Source organism: Aquarana catesbeiana, linkage group LG05 (assembly GCF_042186555.1).
Source record: "Aquarana catesbeiana isolate 2022-GZ linkage group LG05, ASM4218655v1, whole genome shotgun sequence".
Lineage (NCBI taxonomy): Eukaryota > Metazoa > Chordata > Amphibia > Anura > Ranidae > Aquarana > Aquarana catesbeiana.
Genome location: NC_133328.1, coordinates 486,538,286 through 486,560,863, shown reverse-complemented (window position 1 = coordinate 486,560,863; position 22,578 = coordinate 486,538,286).

The window sequence follows — 22,578 nt, the reverse complement described above, 5'->3', positions numbered from 1 at the left end:
CACGAGCCCCCACAAGGGCAATATCATAAATTGTGAATACTAATCACCCTAATAGACTTGCCATGATTGGTAACTGTGGTATTTGAAGCTAACTTATGTGAATATTATGAGTTGTTTTATAACTGGTGATCACATTATGAGATGCTTTGTTTTTTTATCTGGAACATTACAGTATATAAGACTTCTAGTGGATTACATTCATTATGAAATGTGTACACGTTAAAGATATTCTTTTATTGTGCTATGGGAAATGATTCCTCATCATCTTAATATTGTGTAAACAAGCTTAAGCACAAATGATGAACTACCTAAACATGGATGTTCCTCACAAAAGCATTGGCATATATCCATATAGTCATTCATTTGTATGCCTGGCTTTACGTATTACCTGTGGCTCACTGGGCTCAGAAAAAAAAAATCAGGATTTAGCAGTAGTGCAATTTTTTCAGCTTTAAACTTGCTTTAATACATAATTGTCCAATTTTAATTATGTGATTCCTGATATCCCCTAAGATAAATGATTAATAGAGGATAAATTAATTTACACAGCAACCAGAAAAAGCATGCTTGTTCATTGAACATGCTGAATACAGAATAGCATGTCACTACTGTGGTAGTGAGCTAAAGGAGGACATTGGTGCAGTGGCTAATGAAGTAGGGGCATGCAGGTGAGGTGGTGAGAGCAGGGGGTGGAGAAGTGAAAGGGGTAAGGCAGATGGGTAGCAATAAATTATGGGTCTTTCAGGTATAGTGGTAAAAGAGGGGATGGAGGCACTGTGGTGGCAGGGGTGATGATAGTATGGTGGTGGTTATGGTGGTGAGGAGGTTGCTGGGGGTAAGTGGTGCTGCCACTCGTGAGTTGTCAGCTGTAGCTCCAGATGGTGACAGAAGTCCTCCCTGCCAGCATGAGAGGTCGAGCAGGGGAGTTTGTGATGCGAGCTGGAGATTACAGTGCCTGTGTGAGCTACAACAGAAGTTGGGGGTTAGGGAGGAGATGTGAGCTAATGGGGTCACAATTTAGAAGGATATGTCTTAGTGCAACACAAAGTCACCTGCTGCAGAGATGGATGTGCTTCCCGCTAAGTGTGGTTTTTGTGTGGATGGCACTGGTCTAAATGGCTCTTTGGAGCCTCGCTGCTGGTTCCTGGCTCATGCATGGTAGCAACACACTGAGAAAAGCACTACACAGCCCCTAGAACAGACCTGACATTTACTGACAGTTCTACTGATCTGATAGAAACATGGAAGCAGTGACAGCAGAAAAAGAGACCAAGGGGTTCATTAAGTCTGCTCTTTTTTTTAAACCTTTTTGCTTGAGTGTAGATCTGTTTGTCCCATGCATGTTTAAATTTGCCTACTGTTGACTGACTCACTACCTCTGCTGGTAGCCTGATCCAAGTTCCCACTACACTTTTTGGTATATAAAAAATTTGAAGTTTACTTTTAAACTTTACTCCTGCTGGTTTGAGGTCATCCCCATGTTCTTGATCATATGCTCATATTGAAAATACAGCCCTCCTGAATCCTATTCACACCCTTAATGTATCCTATGTATAATGTAATCTGCAGGTGCAAAAAAAAACATTTTGGTGGAGTGCCGGTGAAGGGTGAGGAGTTTAGTCAGATTAATACAGTGTGAAGGGGTTGTTAAGGAGAAAAAGGCTCCTTGAAAGCTCCCTTTAAAATGAATAAAGCAGTTGTATCTTTGTCTTTCCTTTTATTGCATGTTAATTCTTTGAACAATAACATTGTCCACATTGATAGACTATTAACTGCTTTCCAACATACTTGCTAAGATCCCAAACATAATAATGCTCAGATTTAATAAAGTAAAAGTTTCTATACCATATGGAAAGCTCATACTGCCTGCCCCCTTTAGGATGCTCCCTTCCAAGTCCTATAGACTGCCCCATGTCACAGAGTACAGGGGTCAGGAGTAAGTAATGCAGAGTTCAGAGGTCATTGGTATGTAACACACAGTGCATGAGTTAGGAATAAGTCAAGCAGAGTGATGTTAGATTCACTTTAACATGCAAGTACAGGGAGTTTATGGAATAATATGTCAACTTTGGAAAATTTCCAAGGATGGGTTACTCAAACCTGGCACCCTCCCTGGAAACTCTGTCCAGGAAATTTTCATAAATAAAAAGAATAGGAGCTGAAAGTTGTTTCTATTTTCTACTATATTAAATTGATAATCAGCACTCAGGTGAAACTATACAATTACTCCAGCAGCTGGAACTACTCTGCCCACCCTGGGTGGATATCTTAACAGTAAGTATAGGTAGACCGGCACTTCAATATTAACTCAACAATACAATTCCATATCATCAGCTCTATTCTTCCTTTATAAATCGCTTTTAAATTCTCACCAATTCTTGTGTCCCTTAATGCATGTGAGGGTCAAAAAAGTGTTTTATCTCAGTTAAGGTGTCCATGTTTTCTTTCTTTCACATTGTGCACTTCCCCCCAGAAATTATATCAAAAAATGAGAAAAACAAAAAAATATAAAAGCAAACCACAATGTGCTGATAAGTGATTGTGCCCACATTTATTTTGTCAATGCCTCTATGCCCTGTAGTCATTAACCTTAAAAACCATATGTGGATCTGTGGCAGTGTGTAGGAGAGACTAATCATTCTCAATGTGTTAGATCAGCAGAAAGGCCACTCACCAGTAGGGCTGGTGTTTACAGTGGAAATGGCTAACTCTGACATCTCTCCACACATTCTACCACAGCACACACATTGTTCCTCACATGATATGACCAGAAAATGAAAAGAAAAAAAGGCGCCTCTAAGTGCAGAAGTAAAACTTTATATTTCCCAAAAGGGTTAAAAACACTTACAAAAGAGTAGATTGGTAAGAGCACATCATATTAGTAATATGGCAGGTGGTCCGGCGTTCTGGTAGTCCCAGGGATATCCAGAGGTGTAATTCTATGGTAGCATATTCTGAAGTGGCCGGCAGATGGAAACCACGACTCTCCTGGATACTGAGAAGACAGCTAGGCTGTCTGAGACAGCATGGAAGCCGAATCCATGAAGTGACCTCAGTCGCATGATCGTCACTGAAATCACTTTCTGTGTCTGATGACGAATTTCCCCATGAATCGCCATCTCTCAATTCTGCAAGTGATTCTGTATCACTATCATTGTTTTCCAGCAGGTCATAAATTGCTTTTGATGTAGAGGCACGCTTTTTGGATGCTATGGTCGTTCTCTAGTTTCCAGGCATAAAGAACAGTAAAACTGTAGGCAAGGGCACTGGAAAAAGCACTGGGGGGCAAACTGAGGTCAAATGATTTGATACAGTAATGTAGTCCAATAAGGTTACAATATATTGTGTGCAGGGAAGGGAAGCCGGAACACACAGAGCATCGGGCGGAAGATCCGGCTACCAGACACAGAGGGAGTACATTGTGGGATCCCAGGGGCAAGGCAAGTCACCACTTCCAGGATCCAGAGATGCTATCCTGAGTGTGGCTCAGGGTTACCGCTAATGGTACTAAAATTTCACCCCAAGCCACACTCATGAATACCGCCAAGGAGGTTAATGTAAGTTTAAAACATGGTTTTTAATATTTTGAAATTGCAGCTTTCAAAATGATACCTGGGGATCCTGTTATAAAGTTACTTTTTTCCAGGGGCTTCCTGTAAAGGATGACAACTGTCTCCCAGTTGTGCTTTCACATTAAAATTTGTTTTAAAACCGCGCTAATGTCTGTAGTGACTTCAATATAAAAGGTAAGAGCAGCAGCTAAACCATGTGCTTCCACATTGCCACTCTGTCACATTGAGGTTGATTTTCTAAAACTGGAGAGTGTGAAATATTGAGCAGATGTGCATGGTAGCCAATCAGCTTCCAAATTCAGCTTGTTCAATTAATCTTTAACAAAAAAAACTGGCAGCTGGTTGGTTTCTATGCAGAGCTGCACCAGATTTTGTACTCTCCAGTTTTAGTAAATCAACCCCTCTGTCTCCTGATAGAGGCCACAAGAAAATAAGAGTCTACAAGAAAATAAGAGACAAAAAGAAAATAAGTGGCAACACACATTGCACAGGCATGTTTCCCCATTGTCACTATGAAGAATTTGGTCCAGAACAATGAAGTGCTGCCGATACTGAAGTGATAGAATATAGATAAGAAGTGGCTAAAAGAGGTTGGAGAAGATCACAGCAATGAGATGCACAAGAGAATGAAAAAATAGGTAAAAACTGTATTTTATGGCAATAAAAACACAGTGGCAGGGATCCTGGTTGATTTAATTAACCCAATATATTCATGACCATTATGATGTTGTTTGCATCCCAGTAGCAATGGAAATCCTATCATTTAAGACCCCAGCTGGCAGGGCAGCTTTGTCAGGTGATGGGTTATCATGGGAGCAAGGAAACATTGTCATGCATTAGGGAAACATTGCCGTGAGGTGTCAATCATGATGACTTTCCACCTGAGGATGTTTTTCTGCAGCCCAGTGATATTTTCATGTCACCACCCATTGCCCCCTTGCACTACCACTGTTTAATGACAGAATCTTGGTGCTTCTGTAATGAAAAGAACAACCAGGGATCCTGGCTGACATCATTGACCAAACATTTTGATGATCCTGTTTGGTCAATGACATCATCCAGGATCCCCAGGGCTGTTGTCTACAAGCAGCACCTAGGCATCTGGCATTTAGCAGCATTACTGCAGCAGAGAAACATGGGGTAGATTATTGTACTCAACCCTGAATCAACATTGCTGGATGACCTAATTGCCACTGGATTAACACTGGGGAGTATTACTTATACATTTTTAAAAGGTGTGTGGGTTTATTTGTATTTTTTTAGAAGTGAGAAACAAACAGTACTAATGTACCCCATCTTCATTTCCCTTGGGGGGTAGGATATCTGAGATCACTTATTCTAAATGGGGCTTCCAGATTCATATAATCATATAACCCCCCCCCCACCACCACCACTACTACCACCACCACTACCACCACCACAAACCTCCCATCTAGGGATGATATTTGCATTCTGGTTGAACATGAATTTGACACAAACCAAACCTGTTATCAATGCGGCCAGTTTGCCCACCTGAGCCTTTAGTATACCTCCAGACTCCAATAAGACCTCCACATTCCTTTTGGGGACAGGACGTGTGGATGAGGCCCTTGTCTCATCAACATGGGAAAAGTTTTCTTGCAAGGAGACTTTGCCATCCCCCTTCTATGGTTCCAATGTTAAGGGCATGTTGTCTGGTATGATTCAGGAGGGGTGAGCATGTGTTTGCTGTCCACCTTTCCATCCAGCCAGGATGGATGCCTCTATAAGGGTCTTTTATGATATAAGGTTATGAGATGACACTCCTGCACTACCCCAAAACTGTGCTATATACCCCAGTTAATATTGAATCTAAATTATAAAAAAAGTGGCTGCAAAGCATCTAATTATGTTCCCACAACAAAAGCATAAGAAGTGAATAGACAATGCTGCGCCCCTCTATTGAAATATAAAAATAAAAACCACGCATGCATTATATATATATATAAATCACATATATACATAAATCACTGTGATTAATCAAACCAATATTATATAAAGAAAGCTTACAAAATATGTTGCTGTGCTCACACTTTTAGCATTAATAAAATCATAGTGAAAACAGCAAAATTGTACTTTATGTCAAATAATGCTTTTAAAACCAAATAAACACAGATAAATCAAAAACTAAAAACAGTCTCTGGTATTTTTCTGTGTCGTAAATTGCTTCTTATTTATCCTTAAGTCACTTGTGATAAAGCATGTGCTTTCTGGTTAGCAGTTCATGAATCACAATTTACCACCGTATGTGCAATGACTCCCACCACCTTTTATATCATGCGCTCACCTCCAATCATGGACCTGTATATAACGCAGATCTAAATGCGCTTTCCCTCTAAGGGATCAATCAAAGGTCTCCACAACAATGGTGCAGAAAGTAGTATTCCACTTAAACCATCCCATGTAGTGGCATATGCAGCATTAGAATTGCGAAGTGTGTGGATCTTTAGATCAGGTCTCCCCCTCCTTTTCTCTGGAAATAAGCTCACATAACAAGGTAACCCCTCATAGTGTAATATGTAACAGCATGTATTTGCTAAATGGAAAATTGCACTTACAACAAAGTAAATTTAAATCACATTACAATACTGGCCTATGGATAGTGGGTCTGCGTCACTTCCGGATTTGGAAGATCACTTCATCTACTTCATGCAGGTGGTCAGGTCAGGAATGGTAGTTTCTGATCTCTTCCACCCTCAGCCAACCTGAATATGCCTCCTTGCTGCAGTCCTGGGCTCACCCAGTTAATTGCTTGCCTATATAGAAGTGACAGTCACTTCTAAAGGGAATCACACAAAGACATGAATAAAAGAAAACAAACCTACAGCCAGGGCCATCTTTAATTTTGATTGGGCCCTGGGCAAACATTTTCTTGGGCCCCCCCCTCCATTCTGAGACATACAAAAAATAGCAGGTAGACTCAAAATCAGTTTACTGCAGCAGATCACGCAGCGATTGCAATTGTTTGCCAGAGGTTACAGCCTATCATTACTGCTCAATGGCTGGTTTCTAGAGGTTACAACACATAATTTCTGCTTGCCGATTGGTTGCTAGAGGTTAATGTACATTATTAGCGCTCACTAATTGGTTGCTAGGGGTTACAGCACATCATTAGCACTTACTGATTGGTTGCTAGAGATTAAAGCAGATCACTACTGTTTGCTGATTGGTTGCTATAGGTTCATGCACATCATTACCTCTCACTGAGCAGCGGAGCAATCCCAAATAATTGAGCAAGTAAAGGGGCACATTAATACACATACTACAGGAGAGGTTCAGAGACTGCGGACATACTGCAGAAGACAATCAGAGACTGCGGACATACTGCAGGAGACAATCAGAGACTGTGGACATACTGCAGGAGACAATCAGAGACTGCGGACATACTGCAGGAGACACTCAGAGACTGCGGACATACTGCAGGAGACAATCAGAGACTGCGGACATACTGCAGGAGATTACCAGAGACTGCGGACATACAGCAGGAGACAATCAGAGACTGCGGACATACTGCAAGAGACAATCAGAGACTGCGGACATACTGCAGGAGACAATCAGAGACTGCGGACATACTGCAGGAGACAATCAGAGACTGCGGAAATACTGCAGGAGACACTCAGAGACTGCGGAAATACTGCAGGAGATTACCAGAGACTGCGGACATACTGCAGGAGACAATCAGAGACTGCGGACATACTGCAGGAGATTACCAGAGACTGCGGACATACTGCAGGAGACAATCAGAGACTGCGGACATACTGCAGGAGACAATCAGAGACTGCGGACATACTGCAGGAGACAATCAGAGACTGCGGAAATACTGCAGGAGACACTCAGAGACTGCGGACATACTGCAGGAAACAATCAGAGACTGCGGACATACTGCAGGAGACAATCAGAGACTGCGGACATACTGCAGGAGACAATCAGAGGCTGCGGACATACTGCAGGAGACAATCAGAGACTGCGGAAATATTGCAGGAGACAATCAGAGACTGAGGACATACTGCAGGAGATTACCAGAGACTGCAGACATACTGCAGGAGACAATCAGAGACTGCGGACATACTGCAGGAGACAATCAGAGACTGCGGACATACTGCAGGAGACAATCAGAGACTGCGGACATACTGCAGGAGACAATCAGAGACTGCGGAAATACTGCAGGAGACAATCAGAGGCTGCGGACATACTGCAGGAGACAATCAGAGACTGCGGACATACTGCAGGAGACAATCAGAGATTGCGGACATACTGCAGGAGATTACCAGAGACTGCGGACATACTGCAGGAGACACTCAGAGACTGCGGACATACTGCAGGAGATAAACAGAGACTGCGGACATACTGCAGGAGACAATCAGAGACTGCGGACATACTGCAGGAGACAATCAGAGACTGCGGAAATACTGCAGGAGACAATCAGAGGCTGCGGACATACTGCAGGAGACAATCAGAGACTGCGGACATACTGCAGGAGACAATCAGAGACTGCGGAAATACTGCAGGAGACAATCAGAGGCTGCGGACATACTGCAGGAGACAATCAGAGACTGCGGACATACTGCAGGAGACAATCAGAGATTGCGGACATACTGCAGGAGATTACCAGAGACTGCGGACATACTGCAGGAGACACTCAGAGACTGCGGACATACTGCAGGAGATAAACAGAGACTGCGGACATACTGCAGGAGATTACCAGAGACTGCGGACATACTGCAGGAGACAATCAGAGACTGCGGAAATACTGCAGGAGACACTCAGAGACCGCGGACATACTGCAGGAGACAATCAGAGACTGCGGACATACTGCAGGAGACAATCAGAGACTGCAGACATACTGCAGGAGATTACCAGAGACTGCGGACATACTGCAGGAGACAATCAGAGACTGCGGACATACTGCAGGAGACAATCAGAGACTGCGGACATACTGCAGGAGATTACCAGAGACTGCGGACATACTGCAGGAGACAATCAGAGACTGCGGAAATACTGCAGGAGACACTCAGAGACCGCGGACATACTGCAGGAGACAATCAGAGACTGCGGACATACTGCAGGAGACAATCAGAGACTGCAGACATACTGCAGGAGATTACCAGAGACTGCGGACATACTGCAGGAGACAATCAGAGACTGCGGACATACTGCAGGAGACAATCAGAGACTGCGGACATACTGCAGGAGACAATCAGAGACTGCAGACATTATACAGGGGATGGTCAGAGAACTTTCAGCAATGCACAGCTTTACAGTTAAATAACACAGCTCAGGGTTTAAACAGTCAGGCATTTTATGATTGTAAGGACATACCTGGCCAGCCAAACTCATTACATACATTTAAGACTGTGGACGGGGCTTCCACTCTCTGCTCTCACTAAAGCAGCTGGGAGCTCCACTGATGCTTTGTTGGGTGGGCCCTGGGCCCACATCACCCATGAATTGTCGCCCCGATGACAGCTTTGCAGAGCGCACAGAGGACATGGGAGGATGTATTCTGTGCTAGCCAGCTGAGAGGGGCGGGGCCGGGAGCTCCACTGACGCTCTGACCCCGCCCAAGTGCAGCCTGTGTACTGGGAATAGAGCGCCTGTAGTGAGAGCCAGTGATCGGAGTGGGAGTGTCATTGGAGCTCCCGGTCCCGCCCCCGGACCTCTGTATTCACCAGCCAGTATAGAGGCGGGGCCAGAAGCTCCACTGACACTCGCACTCCGATCACTGGCTCTCACTACAGAAGCTCTTTTCCGAGTACACAGGCTGCACGTGGGCGGGGTCAGAGCATCAGTGGAGCTCCCGGCCCCGCCCCCTCTCAGCTGGCTAGCGAGGAATACATCCTCCCGTGTCCTCTGTGCGCTCTGCAAAGCTGTGATCGGGGCCCCAATTCACGGCTAGCGTGGGCCCCCCAACAAAGATTGGGCCCGGGGCAAGTGCCCCGTTTGCCCTGCGCTAAAGACGGCCCTGCCTACAGCCACAATAGCAGCTGTAGGTTTGTTTTCATCCACTCATTGCACTCCCTAACATAACTATGTTGGTGACAGTGCAAGGGTTAATCATGTCCATGAGTTGATCATGACCAAATAATAGTGATTACAGATAAAATTCTCTAGGTCCCCAACTACAGTCTGCATCTTCCCCAAGGAGATGATTAAGCCTGCTGACGGCAATAAAAAAGGTAACTATCAAATTGTTTGAACTTTAAAGAACACCTGTCAAACTACACCTAAAAATGAATTGCACAGTAAGTACAGACATTAAGAATGATTTACTAAAGGAACAGAGGTTGTTTATTTTGCAAAGTGAATGTTCACTTAGTGATTAAGGAGAAGCTGTGTTGAGTTCAATCATCCAATCATGCACAAGCAAAGATTCAATTTTTTTCCCTTGTGCATGGTTTTTACATTTAAAGATAACGTTTACTTATTTAGCATGATAAATGAACCTTCTATAGTTTCTTAGTAAATTAAACCCATTAAGAGCTGGCATCATGCCTTTAGAAGATTAGAATAATATCATAGGTCCCTAAAGTTCTGGGCACTAAAATCTGTGGCTTTGACCCTGATAACATCGAAGGATGTAATAAATCCTCCCCTACTTTCCAATTAGCCAATCACTTTGATAGGTAAACACTGACTAACTGTCAAAGCTTATAGATTTTAATAGATTATAGCACCCCGGATATATATACATATCTATTTACAGTATATATCTACACAGTATAGATATAGATCTCTCTCTCTCTCTCTCTCTCTCTCTCTCTATATATATATATATATATATATATATATACACACACACACATTCTGAATGCATATGTGTTTATGTATGTTTGTATGTTTGTCCATGTGGAAGGGGGGGTCTTATAATTTTTAATTTATATTTTTATATGTTTTGGTTTTACATGTTTTCTTCTGAAAAAAAAGTGTGTAAAGAAAGAAAACACAAGGAAACTTGTGCCCAGGCATAGGATTCACTGTGCCAAAAATGAAAATAAGGCCCTAAAAATAGGTGAAATAGCTCAATCAATTGTTCCTATTTTTAATCTACGCCTTCAAACATTTCATCTGTTTTCCTAAGCATAATAACATTTTCCTCTAGTTACATATTTCATCATCTCAACATGTTAGAATCTAGTTATTAGCAACTATAGGCCCAAGTGTCCCAAATCATAGCATAGAACCACAGGAAGGAGAAATACTTTGTGATTCCATTCACATCTATTATTTCATTAAACTTGATTCTGGCACCTTTCCCAATCTACTACATTACATTACAAAGCGAATTTCTGACTCATATCAAGCTCAATTTTACACTACATAAATTGATCTCGAAGTCACATTGTGTGACTATATGGGGACTGGAAGTATGTATTAGGAGACATGTATCTACTTTTTGATAAGGGTATATGTGACAGCACTCTTCCAGTTGATTAACCCTTCTGCTGCAGAAAATAAATGATAATAGCTCTTACTAAATAATGACAGTGAAAGATGATTCCCACTATTTTGCACAACGTGGAAAGAGTGTGCTTGTGAACCTGTAATTTTTATATAATACAGGCATACCCCACTTTTAAGTACACAATGGGGTTTATTTACTAAAGCTGGAAAGTGAAAAATCAGGCTCCCTTCTGCATAGAAACCAATGAGCTTCCAGGTTTTATTACCAAAGCTTAATTGAACAAGCTAGGGTTAGAAGCTCATTGGTTTCTATGCAAAAGTGAGCCTGATCTTGCACTTTCCAGCTTTAGTAAATAAACCCCATTGTGTACTTAAAAGTGGGGTATACCTGTACCATCATTTATTATAAAAAAATACCAGAATCTATCATGTACTTTTCTAATATTTTTTTTATTCAGAGAAAGGCAAAAATGAAATAAATAAATAAATAATAAAACAAAATAGTTGTCAATTAGTCCTCACAATGTAAAATGAAATACCTTGCGCAGTCTGTTTAACTCCCAGGATCAATTACACCACTAATGAATTCTACTTATTATAGATGGAGAAGCCATTTTTTTGTGAAAAAGGCATCCAACCTAAATTTATTTTGTTTCATATTACCAGAAACCTTGTAAGAAAATGTACCATACTCTTTGTTTGCTGGGGACAATTCTTTCTTTAATGTAAGTGGAAGTTCCCCTTGACAGCTGCATTACTAGAAGTGAAAAGCAAATTGTAAATGTTTTTGTGTGTCTGTTTATTTTATTTATAGAGAACCAATGTATGCTGCATTGCTATATAGTGTGCATAGATCACTTAAAGTGTTTGTAAAGGATGAAGGTTTTTTACCTTCATGCATTCTATGCATGAAGGTTTTTACCTGCATGCATTCTATGCATGCAGGTAAAAAACTTTTTCTGTGTAACAGCCCCCCCAGCCCCCTCCCCCCCCAATACTTTTCTGAGCCTGATCTTCCTCCAGAGATGTGCACGAGAGCCTCAGTTTTCAGGGTCTTTTCTTTCTCATTGCCTAAGACAGCAGACAATCACAGCCAGTGAGCCAATGAGGTGAGAGAGGGCGGGGCTGAGCCGCAGCTCTGTGTATAAATGGACACTCGGAGCCGTGGTTAGGAGTGAGCCTGCTAGGGTGCCCCCATTGCAAACTGCTTGCTCTGTGGACATTTGGCAGAAAGGAGGGGCTAGAAGGGCCGGCAAGGGATTCGAGAAGAGGAGGATCAGGGCTGATCTGTGCAAAACCACAGCACAAAGCAGGTAAGTACAACATGTTTGTTATTTAGAAAAAAAATTATTTTAATATCACTTTAAGTTAGTCCTTGCTCCTGAAGGAGCTAACAACCCAATGTCCTTTGTTCAGTCATACAGGCACAATCACTAAGGCCTCTTTGGTCAATAATTCTTTTTTTTTTTTTTTTTTTTTAATAATCTTTATTGGCATTTCTTAAATTACATACCTTCAACAAACATATTAAAACAACCACAATTTCAGGCAAGCGTAGTAGACTAGACAAGAGGCCATATACCCCCCCATCTGTTCCTACCATGATCCCATTACATCTATTTATTTTATCCACCGGTTGGGTTTTTGTACTGTATATTAAGGCATCAGGTAGTCATTTTCCCCTATCCCGCCTACTTATTCCTATTCCCCTCCCACCCTAGGCCAGGTCCTGCCTCAATTCCCTTAGTCTTGACATCCAATACTTATTAGCCATGGGTTCCACATCTTTTCAAATTTTTTAAGGTTCCCTCTTCTAACATATAGGGCTCTCTCCTTCCATACTATATCATTCACTATCTTAACCCACTCCTCAACTGTCAGGGGGAGGATTGTTTGCCATCTTTGCATAATAAGCTTCCGGGCTTGATACAGGCATCTCAAAACCACTGCTTTAACCGCTACCTCCTCTGGACCCCACACTTTATAGCCAAAGATACAAAATCTGGTATCTGCCTCCAAAGGTATCCCCCACCTACTACTAATGGACTCTACTACCCCACGCCAGTAACGAACTAGCCTGGGGCACCTCCATACCATGTGTATCAGGTCACCCTCCGCCCCACACCTAGGGCAACTGGCATCTGATCTTACGCCAAAACGGAATAATTTTTTTGGGGTATAATATGCTCTATGCACCAACATTAAATGAGAGAACCTCTGTGCAGGAGAGACTGAGACCTCCTGCCCTATCTCCAGTATTTCCCTCCATTGTACATCTGTTAGTTTTCCCACATCCGTCTCCCAGCTCTCCCTGCAACCAAGATGTACTGATCCTGCAATACTTTTATTGCACAGTTGGGCATATATCCCTGAGATAAAACCCTTTATCTTCCCAGGTTTAACCACTTTCTGAAGCAATGCAGCATCTGTCCATACCAGGGGGCTTGCCCTAAATTGTACACCCAAAGCAGTTCTCATTTGTAGATACCTAAAGAATGTTTGTCTGGGAATGCCATTTTCCTTTTGGAGATCCTCGAAAGTTTTTAATACGTTCCCTTTGTACAACTGGGATAGTCTATTTATGCCCCACCTCGCCCATTCCTTAAATTCCCCCATGGCCATGATCTCCTGTAAGTTCCTATTATGCCAAAGGGGGGCATATTCTGTAAACCCAACATATCCCATTATACTCTTAGTTACCTTCCAGACTTTTATTATCAACTTTGATGTTGGATCATTGCCGGGCAGAGAATCTGCCTCCAGTGCCTCCACCACCATTTTGTGTGGCGCCTCCAGGGTTAACAGACCTCTGTCAGCACTTCCAACCCCTATATACTGCAACTGTGCTGCCAGGAAGTAACACCCTGGATGCGGGAGGGCCATTCCTCCTTCTTTAACTGGTAGTTGTAAGCTCTGAAGGCTGATCCTAGCCTTCCCCCTCCTCCATAGGAGCTCCCTAAATAGCATGTCGATTTTTTTAAACCACCTTTTATTCACCCACACTGGTGAATTGTGTAACAAGTATAGTAGTTGAGGCAGCCACACCATCTTGATTAGGTTGCCTCTCCCTGCTACAGACAGGGGCAACCGGCTCCAAATATCTATTTTACACTTAAATTTGCCCAACAATGGAGCTATGTTATCTTCAATATACTGGTTAGGATCTTTTGTCATATTTATACCCAGATAGCGAATTGTTGAGACAACTTTTAGGTGGGACATACCCGACAACACAGAGCTATTAGGGGTGTCTATTGGCATTAATGCCGATTTCCTCCAGTTCACCACTATACCTGACACCTTACCAAACCTCTCCATGGTATCCATTACCTGCCTAAGGGAATTTCCCGTATCTCCAAGAAACAACAGGACGTCGTCGGCATATAGGGCAATCCTCTCCTCTCCTGTTCTTCTTACAAACCCCTCTATCTTTGAACTAGACCTGATATGAATTGCTAATGGCTCCATGGCAAGGGCAAAAAGCAGGGGGGACAAAGGGCACCCCTGTCTTGTCCCCCTTTCTAAACATATTTTCTCTGAAAAATCTTTATTGACCTTAACCCTCGCACTTGGGCCCTTATACAATATTTTTATCCATTTTATAAAAACCGGGCCTAGGCCAAACTCTTCCAGAACCCGCCAGAGATAGGTCCACTCCAGGCTGTCAAAGGCCTTAGTTATGTCCAGGGACACCACCGCTCTTGATCCCATATTCTCTGTCCGGGTCTGGAGGTTCAAATATACCCTCCTGATGTTCATACTCGTGGTCCTATGGGAAATAAATCCCGTTTGATCCGGGTGTATGAGTTTATGAGTAATTTTGTTAAGCCTGGCTGCCAGCACCCTCGCCAGAATCTTGGTGTCCGTGCACAACAGGGATATTGGCCTATATGCCGACGGTTCCAACGGGTCACCCCCCTCTTTATAGAGTAAAATAATATTTGTTTCAGTCATAGAGACAGGCAAACTCCCTACCTGTAAAGCCCAATTCAGTGTTTTAAGTAATTCTGGAAGCAAGATCTTCCCGTATTGCTTATAGGTTTCTACCGGAAGGCCATCCGGCCCCGGGGATTTTTGGTTTGCCATTCCATTTACCGCTTGTTGTAGTTCAGCTAATGTGATAGGCGCATCTAAGCCCTCTCTGTCCTCTTCAGCAACCGTAGGGACCCGTATATCCTCAAAGAAAATATCCAAGTCCTCCTCTCCGGCACTCCCCTGTGACCTATACAGGTTTTCATAATACTTCCCAAATGCGTCCCTTATTACTAAGTTCTGAGAGAATATCTCACCATTTGGGGTCCTAATTGCAGGGATCGTCGAGGAGGAGGAATTGGTTTTCACCAAGTAAGCCAGCATACGTCCCACACTTTCTCCTTCCCCATAGGTTCGTTGCTTCTGAAAAAGTTGCTTATTTTCACCCCTCTTTAAGACTGCTGTTCTATAGGTCTCCTGTTTATCATCCCATACCTTCTGTCTCTCTGGTGTTGGGCCCTCTAGAAATTGCTTTTCAGCCATCTCCAGCTCCCTCCTAATCCCTTCCTCCCACTCCCTTGCCCTCTTTTTAACCCCTGCCACCCCCTGAATCAGAATACCCCTAAGGAATGCCTTCAATGCGTCCCATTGTATACCTGCTGTAGTTGAACCTTCATTGGATTTTATAAAATCTTTTAGCTTTATTATTATCCTCTCTGGTTCCCCCATTAACTCCAACCAGTATGGACTTAGTTTCCAAAATCCTCTAGCCTCCCTGCCCCCTATACCCACTGCGGTCACCATCAAAGAGTGATCCGAGACCCCTCTCGGAAAGTATATTACATCCTTTATCATTGGTATCGCTTCCGCATTGCCCAGGGTCATATCTATTCTGGAGAGGGTGGAATGGGAGGCCGAAAAGCAGGAATATTGCCTTACTCCAGGATTCCGGACCCTCCATACATCTGTCAGACCTGCCTCTTCTAGGAACTGGCCCAACCTACCCTCTGCTACGTTATTTATTTGGGCTCTCGGTGGGAATCTATCCAAATCTCTATTCATCACCTCGTTAAAATCCCCTACAACTATTACTGGGGTATCTGTTTTGTCCAACATAAACTCCATTAGATTATACAATACCTCCAGTTTAAAAGGCGGAGGGATATAAATGTTGGCTATAACATACATTCTATTTTCAATTGAACAGTGTAGAAAAATATAGCGACCCATACTATCTACCCTGGCCTGCCTACAGGAGAACACCACGCCTCTTGTCACCATTATGCTCACCCCCCTAGAATAGGAGGAGTAAACCGAATGGTACTGGGCCTGAAACCTCCTGCTTGGGAGATATTTCATCGTTTCCTTTGTCAAGTGGGTTTCCTGTAGGCAGACCAACCCCACCCCTCTTATCTCCAACAGCGAAAAAATGGCAGACCTCTTATTTGGGTTCCCCATCCCCCGAATGTTCCAGGAGCCTATTTTAAGAACCTTGGACTGCATCAAGCATGCAACAGAGAGAAATTGGCGCCCGGAAACCCAGTTGTACTAAATCCGAACAGAGTGGACACTCTAACTTTAGGCCTGGTATATTGCCTTACACCAAATAATAATCCCTCCTTACCCATAATAACTCCAAAACCCGTGAGACAACTAAAACAAAACCCCTCTATTAATACCGTAATATGCATTCGAACCCATAGGGCATACCATGTTATTTTCTATTATCTTCCCTTCTAGTGAACATTCCAAGTGTCCCCCTTTATCTTCCATTTTCTTGTACCTAGTGTTCTTATCATATTTACCACGCATGTGCTTACCCCAACATCCCCCCTCCCCCCCTTCTACCTCCCTGTGTACCACCCCAGGTTCTAAGTACATTTTAAATTCTCTCTGTCTTAACTTTACAACCCCCCATCCTCTCCACCACCCAACCACCCCCCCATCTCCCTCCCTCCCACCAGCCCCCCCCACCCTCTTCCTCCCCCCCCTCCCCTACCTTACCAGGTTTGCCCTTGGGGCTTTATACGTGACCACCTCATATGTTCCTTGTGATATACCCCTGCCTAACATTCCCCCCCCTCCCGCTACCAGTAATATCCATATGTGCCATATTTTAAGTGTAATATCCCCCTCTACCCACATTCTTACTTTAACATACAACATCCCTCTTCCATTCTATACCAAGTCCACATTCCTTCCCATAGTTCAAATCTTGTTATCGGATGCCCTAACTCTCTGGGCTGCGTTCCTTAGGTTTCAGTCTTTGTTTATTTTCTTCATACCATCATGTTACTCCTGTCGGAGAGTCAAAGAAAAGGACCTCCCCAAATGCTTCTACCCGTAGCCTGGCTGGGTACAGTAGAGCATACTTAACTTCAAATTTTTGTAAGGTACGTTTAATATCCAAAAAACCCTCCCTGCGTCTCTGCAGCTCCGGTGAAAAGTCCGAAAAAAAAGAAATTCTTGCTCCATTGTAGAGAACAGGCCCCTTCTCTCTCGCTTTACGTAGCAGAATTATTTTGTCATAATGATTCAGGAATTTCATTAGTAAGGACCTAGGGCGGCCTCCAGGGAGCGGAGCCCTAAAAGGGACCCGATGAGCTCTCTCAATCGCAAACTGCAGAGAGAATACGTCTCTTCCAAATACTTCTATGAGCCATCTTTCCAGAAAAGCAATAGGGCTATGCCCCTCACATCTCTCTGGGAGGCCCACTATCCTTATATTATCCCTTCTCAGACGGTTTTCCATTTCATCCATTTTCTCATTAATTCTGCCCATTTGATCCTTCATGGTTTTAACATCTTTCTGTAGGGGAAATACGTCATCCTCTATTTGACTCACTCTTCCCTCTAGGCCAGTTATCCTGCCTATTGCCTTTTGCAGTTCCTGCTTTATTAGTAACAGTTCATCTTTAACCTCTTTAATTTGACAGCTTAACCCCTCCATTGATATTTTACATGAATTAATCGCTTGTAATACCTCCTTTAAGGAAGGTTCTGCCTCTATAACGGAGACGGTGGATGGTAATGGCATATGGGCCTTTTCTACTACCCCTGTGCCTTTATTAACATTCGGGTTCTTGTGTCCTGTTCCAGCTGGAGTTGATGACACCTGTCCCTGACTTTTCCTATCCCCGGGGGCTTTGACTTGCGATACTTGCCCATTTTTGGTGGGTGTCTGTTCAGGGGTATGTGCAAATCTCTCCAGTTTTGCTGCTGCTGCTGCCGCCTGGTTTCCCTTCTCCTTCGCTGACCGCAGTGATTGGGGCCCCAAATTCTCCATGTTGACTGGCTCCTCCCCCCTCCTCCTTGACATTGCTATTGTTAACTTTATATAGCCAGGTGCCAGATGACACCGGGGGTGAAAAATGGAGAGAAAAAACAATGAACTGTGGGGGCCTGGATTGCACAGACAAGCACTGTCCCTTTTGATAAAAAAGCACCATCAGCGGCCCTTCCACCTCCAATCGACCGGTATTCGTGTTTGTACAGCTTAAATACTTAGTACACTTAGTAATGCCCAGTACACTAATCAAATGTACCGCAGGTACCCGTAAAGTCCTCGGTCCCCCTGTTATGGTGTAGGGTCACATAAGCATTTTCCCTTTGCCAAGCGCAGTAATTTGACAGGTCTGAACCCTATTTCAAAGTCCCGCTCACCTGTCTGCTCCGGTCTTCAGGTTTCCGGGATGCAGCATCCAGCCCCCCCGACTAACCTCCAGAAGTGCTGCCGTTCCCTTTAGCGCAGGTACTCCAGGGGTCCACCAACTCCACAATCGCCGGCTTTCCTCCTTCACCACTCTGCAGCGGCCTCCTGTTACCGCTCCACTTGTCTGGATCGCGCAGGCGCAGCAGCTACAGCGGCTCCGGCAGATATACTTCCGTGCAGTTGGCTGTTTCAAGTGCCGGTTTCTCTGTCTAGAGACACCTCCTCGCTCCTCACTCGCCACCGGTCACTCCGAGTCCCAGACTGCCCAGTGATAGCAGCTGGTCAGACGCTCCGAAAATAGCAGGTACTCAGTGAGGAGACTCTCATGAGAAAGGTTCATGAGAAAGGTTCAAGCAATTCAGGTATCAAGCAAAAATACATTCAGAATTATCAGTGTTTTTAAAATGGAACTCTAAGCACTTCACCCCCCCCCCCCCCCCCCAAAAAAAAGAATCATATGGTTTATTTGAAAAATAGTCTAAAAGTCCTAAAATTTCTTACTTAAACCTATGGTCACATAAGACTCTGAATCTGAGGTCTTTTTCTTCTTATTTGCAGGGTCCTCCTTCTGGTGTCCCTAACTTGGTTACATGGTGGGAACTTCTGACTGTTCAGCAGAAAGGTTTGTTTTAAGATGCCTTAGAGAGATGGAATCAGGAAGAGACAATTGGTTGTTGGGCATAAACCGCATTTCTGAATTACACTTATTGACTCTCAAGAAAAGCAGAGGCAGGGGACAAGCATGGTGGACATGGATAAGTATTGTAAAAGCTTTAAAAATAATATTTTTTATTTAAATCGAGTAAATAAGTGAGAATGATTAGGAGTAGAGAATGGAAGGGGAACTGTCATGTCTAAGGATGAGCTTTAAGGCCGGGTTCACACTGGTATGACACGACAGTCATACGACTGTGGATCCGACTTTGCCCTGCGACTTGAAGTCCGACATCTGTCCGACTTTAATGAACGGGGATCCGACTTTTATCCCGACAAGGCAGGCACTTTGGTCAGGTCAGAAAAGGGGGTGGGGAGGAGCAAGTGCCCCCCTGAACCATACCAGGCAGCATGCCCCCAACATGGGGTGGGTGCTTTGGGGCAGGGGGCCTTGCACCCCCCCACCCCAAAGCACCTTATCCCCATGTTGATGAGAACATGCCCCTTATGATGTCACCACCCCATCATATCCCAGGTGGTGACGTCATAATGGGTGGGGCCTCCGGATGATGATACCCAGTGACCCTGCCCCATGCCAACATAAGAGCGTTGAGTCAACATCGGAAGAAGAACAGAGGGAGGAGACAGCAGGGAAGACCCGGCAAAAAGAGCGAGAAGACCGCGGAGAAGACCCGGCAGAGGCAGAAGACAGTGAAAAGAGGGAAAAGAACCTGAGAGGGCTAGAAGACATCAATGGAGAGTGTAGAAGACCCGGAGAAGGGACAAGAACTAGCAGAGGCAGATGACATCAGCGGAGGAGGCAGAAGAGCCGGAGAGGGGAGAAAAGATCACAAGCAACAATGGAGCCGCCTTAATAAATTACTTTAAAAACCTGTGTACTTGCCGTCACCCATGATCCCTATTCTAGGGAAGCCGGAATTCCAACCAGGCCTCCACAATCCACAGTTCCAAAGTTTGTTGTTCACTGGTCATCTCCATCTTTGCAACTTCTTGGGGCCCGATGGCAAACTTTCCTCCACTGCCCTTATGAACACCTCAATTCCCCCATTAGACCTTTGGGGTAGCTTTAAGCTCAGGCATTTTCTTTGCTCATTCTCCAGGTTTTTCCCATCAACTTACGGAAATAGAGAGCATCTGCCATAAATGGGAACCAATTCGCCACTGTCTTTCCACTATCTACACTGCCTTGATCCAACCAAAAGATTTTACCCCGGCTTTCCTCCTTAAGTGGGAATCAGATCTTACTATGCATGTTACTGATCCACAAAAGGAGAAAATTCTTCATTTTGCTCAGAAATCTTCGATTGCCACTAAGGTCCAAGAAACCAGCTACAAGATTTTGACTAGGTGGTGTAGGGTTCCCATTACTCTACTCCGCATTTTTCCACAGGTACCAGATACGTGTTGGTGATGCAACGCTGATCGAGGCACAATGCTCCACATTTTCTGGGACTGCCCAAGAGTCAAACCATTCTGGCAGGAAGTGACCTTTACCATTAAAGATCTGACCAATGTTGATCTAGCAGGAAACCCGGCGGTGTGCACCTCACAACACGGCCCATCAAAAATATAAGGCATCTCTCATGATCCAGTTGTTAAACGCTGCAAAGACCTGTATTCCTCTATGATGGAGAGCTGTGGTAACCCAATATTAGAGACATGGAGGATCTTACGGCATCTTTATACAATCGGGAGGAGACTTTTCGGAACACCTGGAGGCCATGGCAACATTTTGTAAACACGGATGCCTATTTAGGAGAGGTTTCACAACCCGGGTGAATTCCTGGGTTTTACCATTTTTGCCTTGGGCGAGCGACCTTGCTATTTTTCTTCTCTGATCATACATCTCTTCACCTCCTCCTTGCTCCCCCTCCACCCTTCCTTTATCATTTTTTCTTCTTTTTCTTCTTTACCCCCTCTTTTCCCTCCTCTGTAGCTAAGTGCCTGAAGACCCCAGGACTTTATTACATTACTTTGAGGCGCTATCTGTTACTTCTAGCTAAGCCAGTAGTTCTGTTGGCTGATAACCAATTTAAAGTTTGTCTGATCTCTAAGCTCTGATGACTGCGATCATTTTTGCTGTTTTACTGTATTATGCTCATTATAGCTGAGCAGTCCATATTATGCACAGTTTTTACTGCATGTTGGTTATCTATGTACCCCTTTTATGCTCTTCCCTGCTTGGTTTGTATTGTACAGTTCTGGGTACACATACAAAATAAAAGGATTACAAAAAAAACCTGTGTACTGTTTTATTTTTGACACTTTTTTTTTAGGTGAATGAGTAGGGGTACAATGTGCCCGATACTCATTCACATAGAGTGGGGGGCCGGGATCTGGGGACTCCAATAAGCCCCTCACCTGCAGACCCCAGCAACCAACGGCCAGGGTTGTCGAGAAGAGGCCCTTGTCCTCATCAACATGGGGACAAGGTGATTTGGTGTGGGGGTGCAAGGCCCCCCTACCCAAAGCACCCACCCCCCATGTTGCGGGCATGCGGCCTGGTGCGGTTCAGGAGGGGGGCGCTCGCTTGTTCCCACCCCCTTTCCTGACCTGCCGGGCTGAGTGCTCAGATAAGGGTCTGGTATGAATTTTGGGGGGACCCCACGTCATTTTTTCGGCATGGTAGTTCCCCTTAAAATCCATACCAGGCTGAAGGGATAGGCGTGGGGTTCCCCTTCAAGATCATCAGGGCAAAAGTCGCATGCCAAAGTCAGATAAGTTAAGACGGCGATCCGACTTTGAACCGACTTCAGTGATATTCAATGGGCTGAAGCTGGATGAAAGTCAGACCATACTAGTGCAGGGAGCATTTTCAAAGTCGGTTCAACTTGTTTCGGACCAGTTAAGATGGCTCTCATAGGGAAACATTAATTTTCACACGTCATGAGCTCCCAATGTCAGAGCGTTTGTCGTACAAGTGTGAACCCAGCCTAATACTGTAAAAAAGGACAAAAAAAAAATCATAACAGTCTTCCAGCTATATTGTTCAACAAACTGATAGTGATTTTTCTACAGGTAAAACCAGCTTTGCATATTTATACAACTAGAACCAAGAGGCAAGAGGTTTGTTGCAGGAACACATTTATACAGTGATGTCACCCATTAACCCAAAACCATATAAGAATACCATGCATACGCTTCCTCTAGACTACACAGAATTTGATGGCATAAAAAGATTTCTGGTAACCATCTGTTTCTAATACATTCTCATAGTGTTTAGCCTGT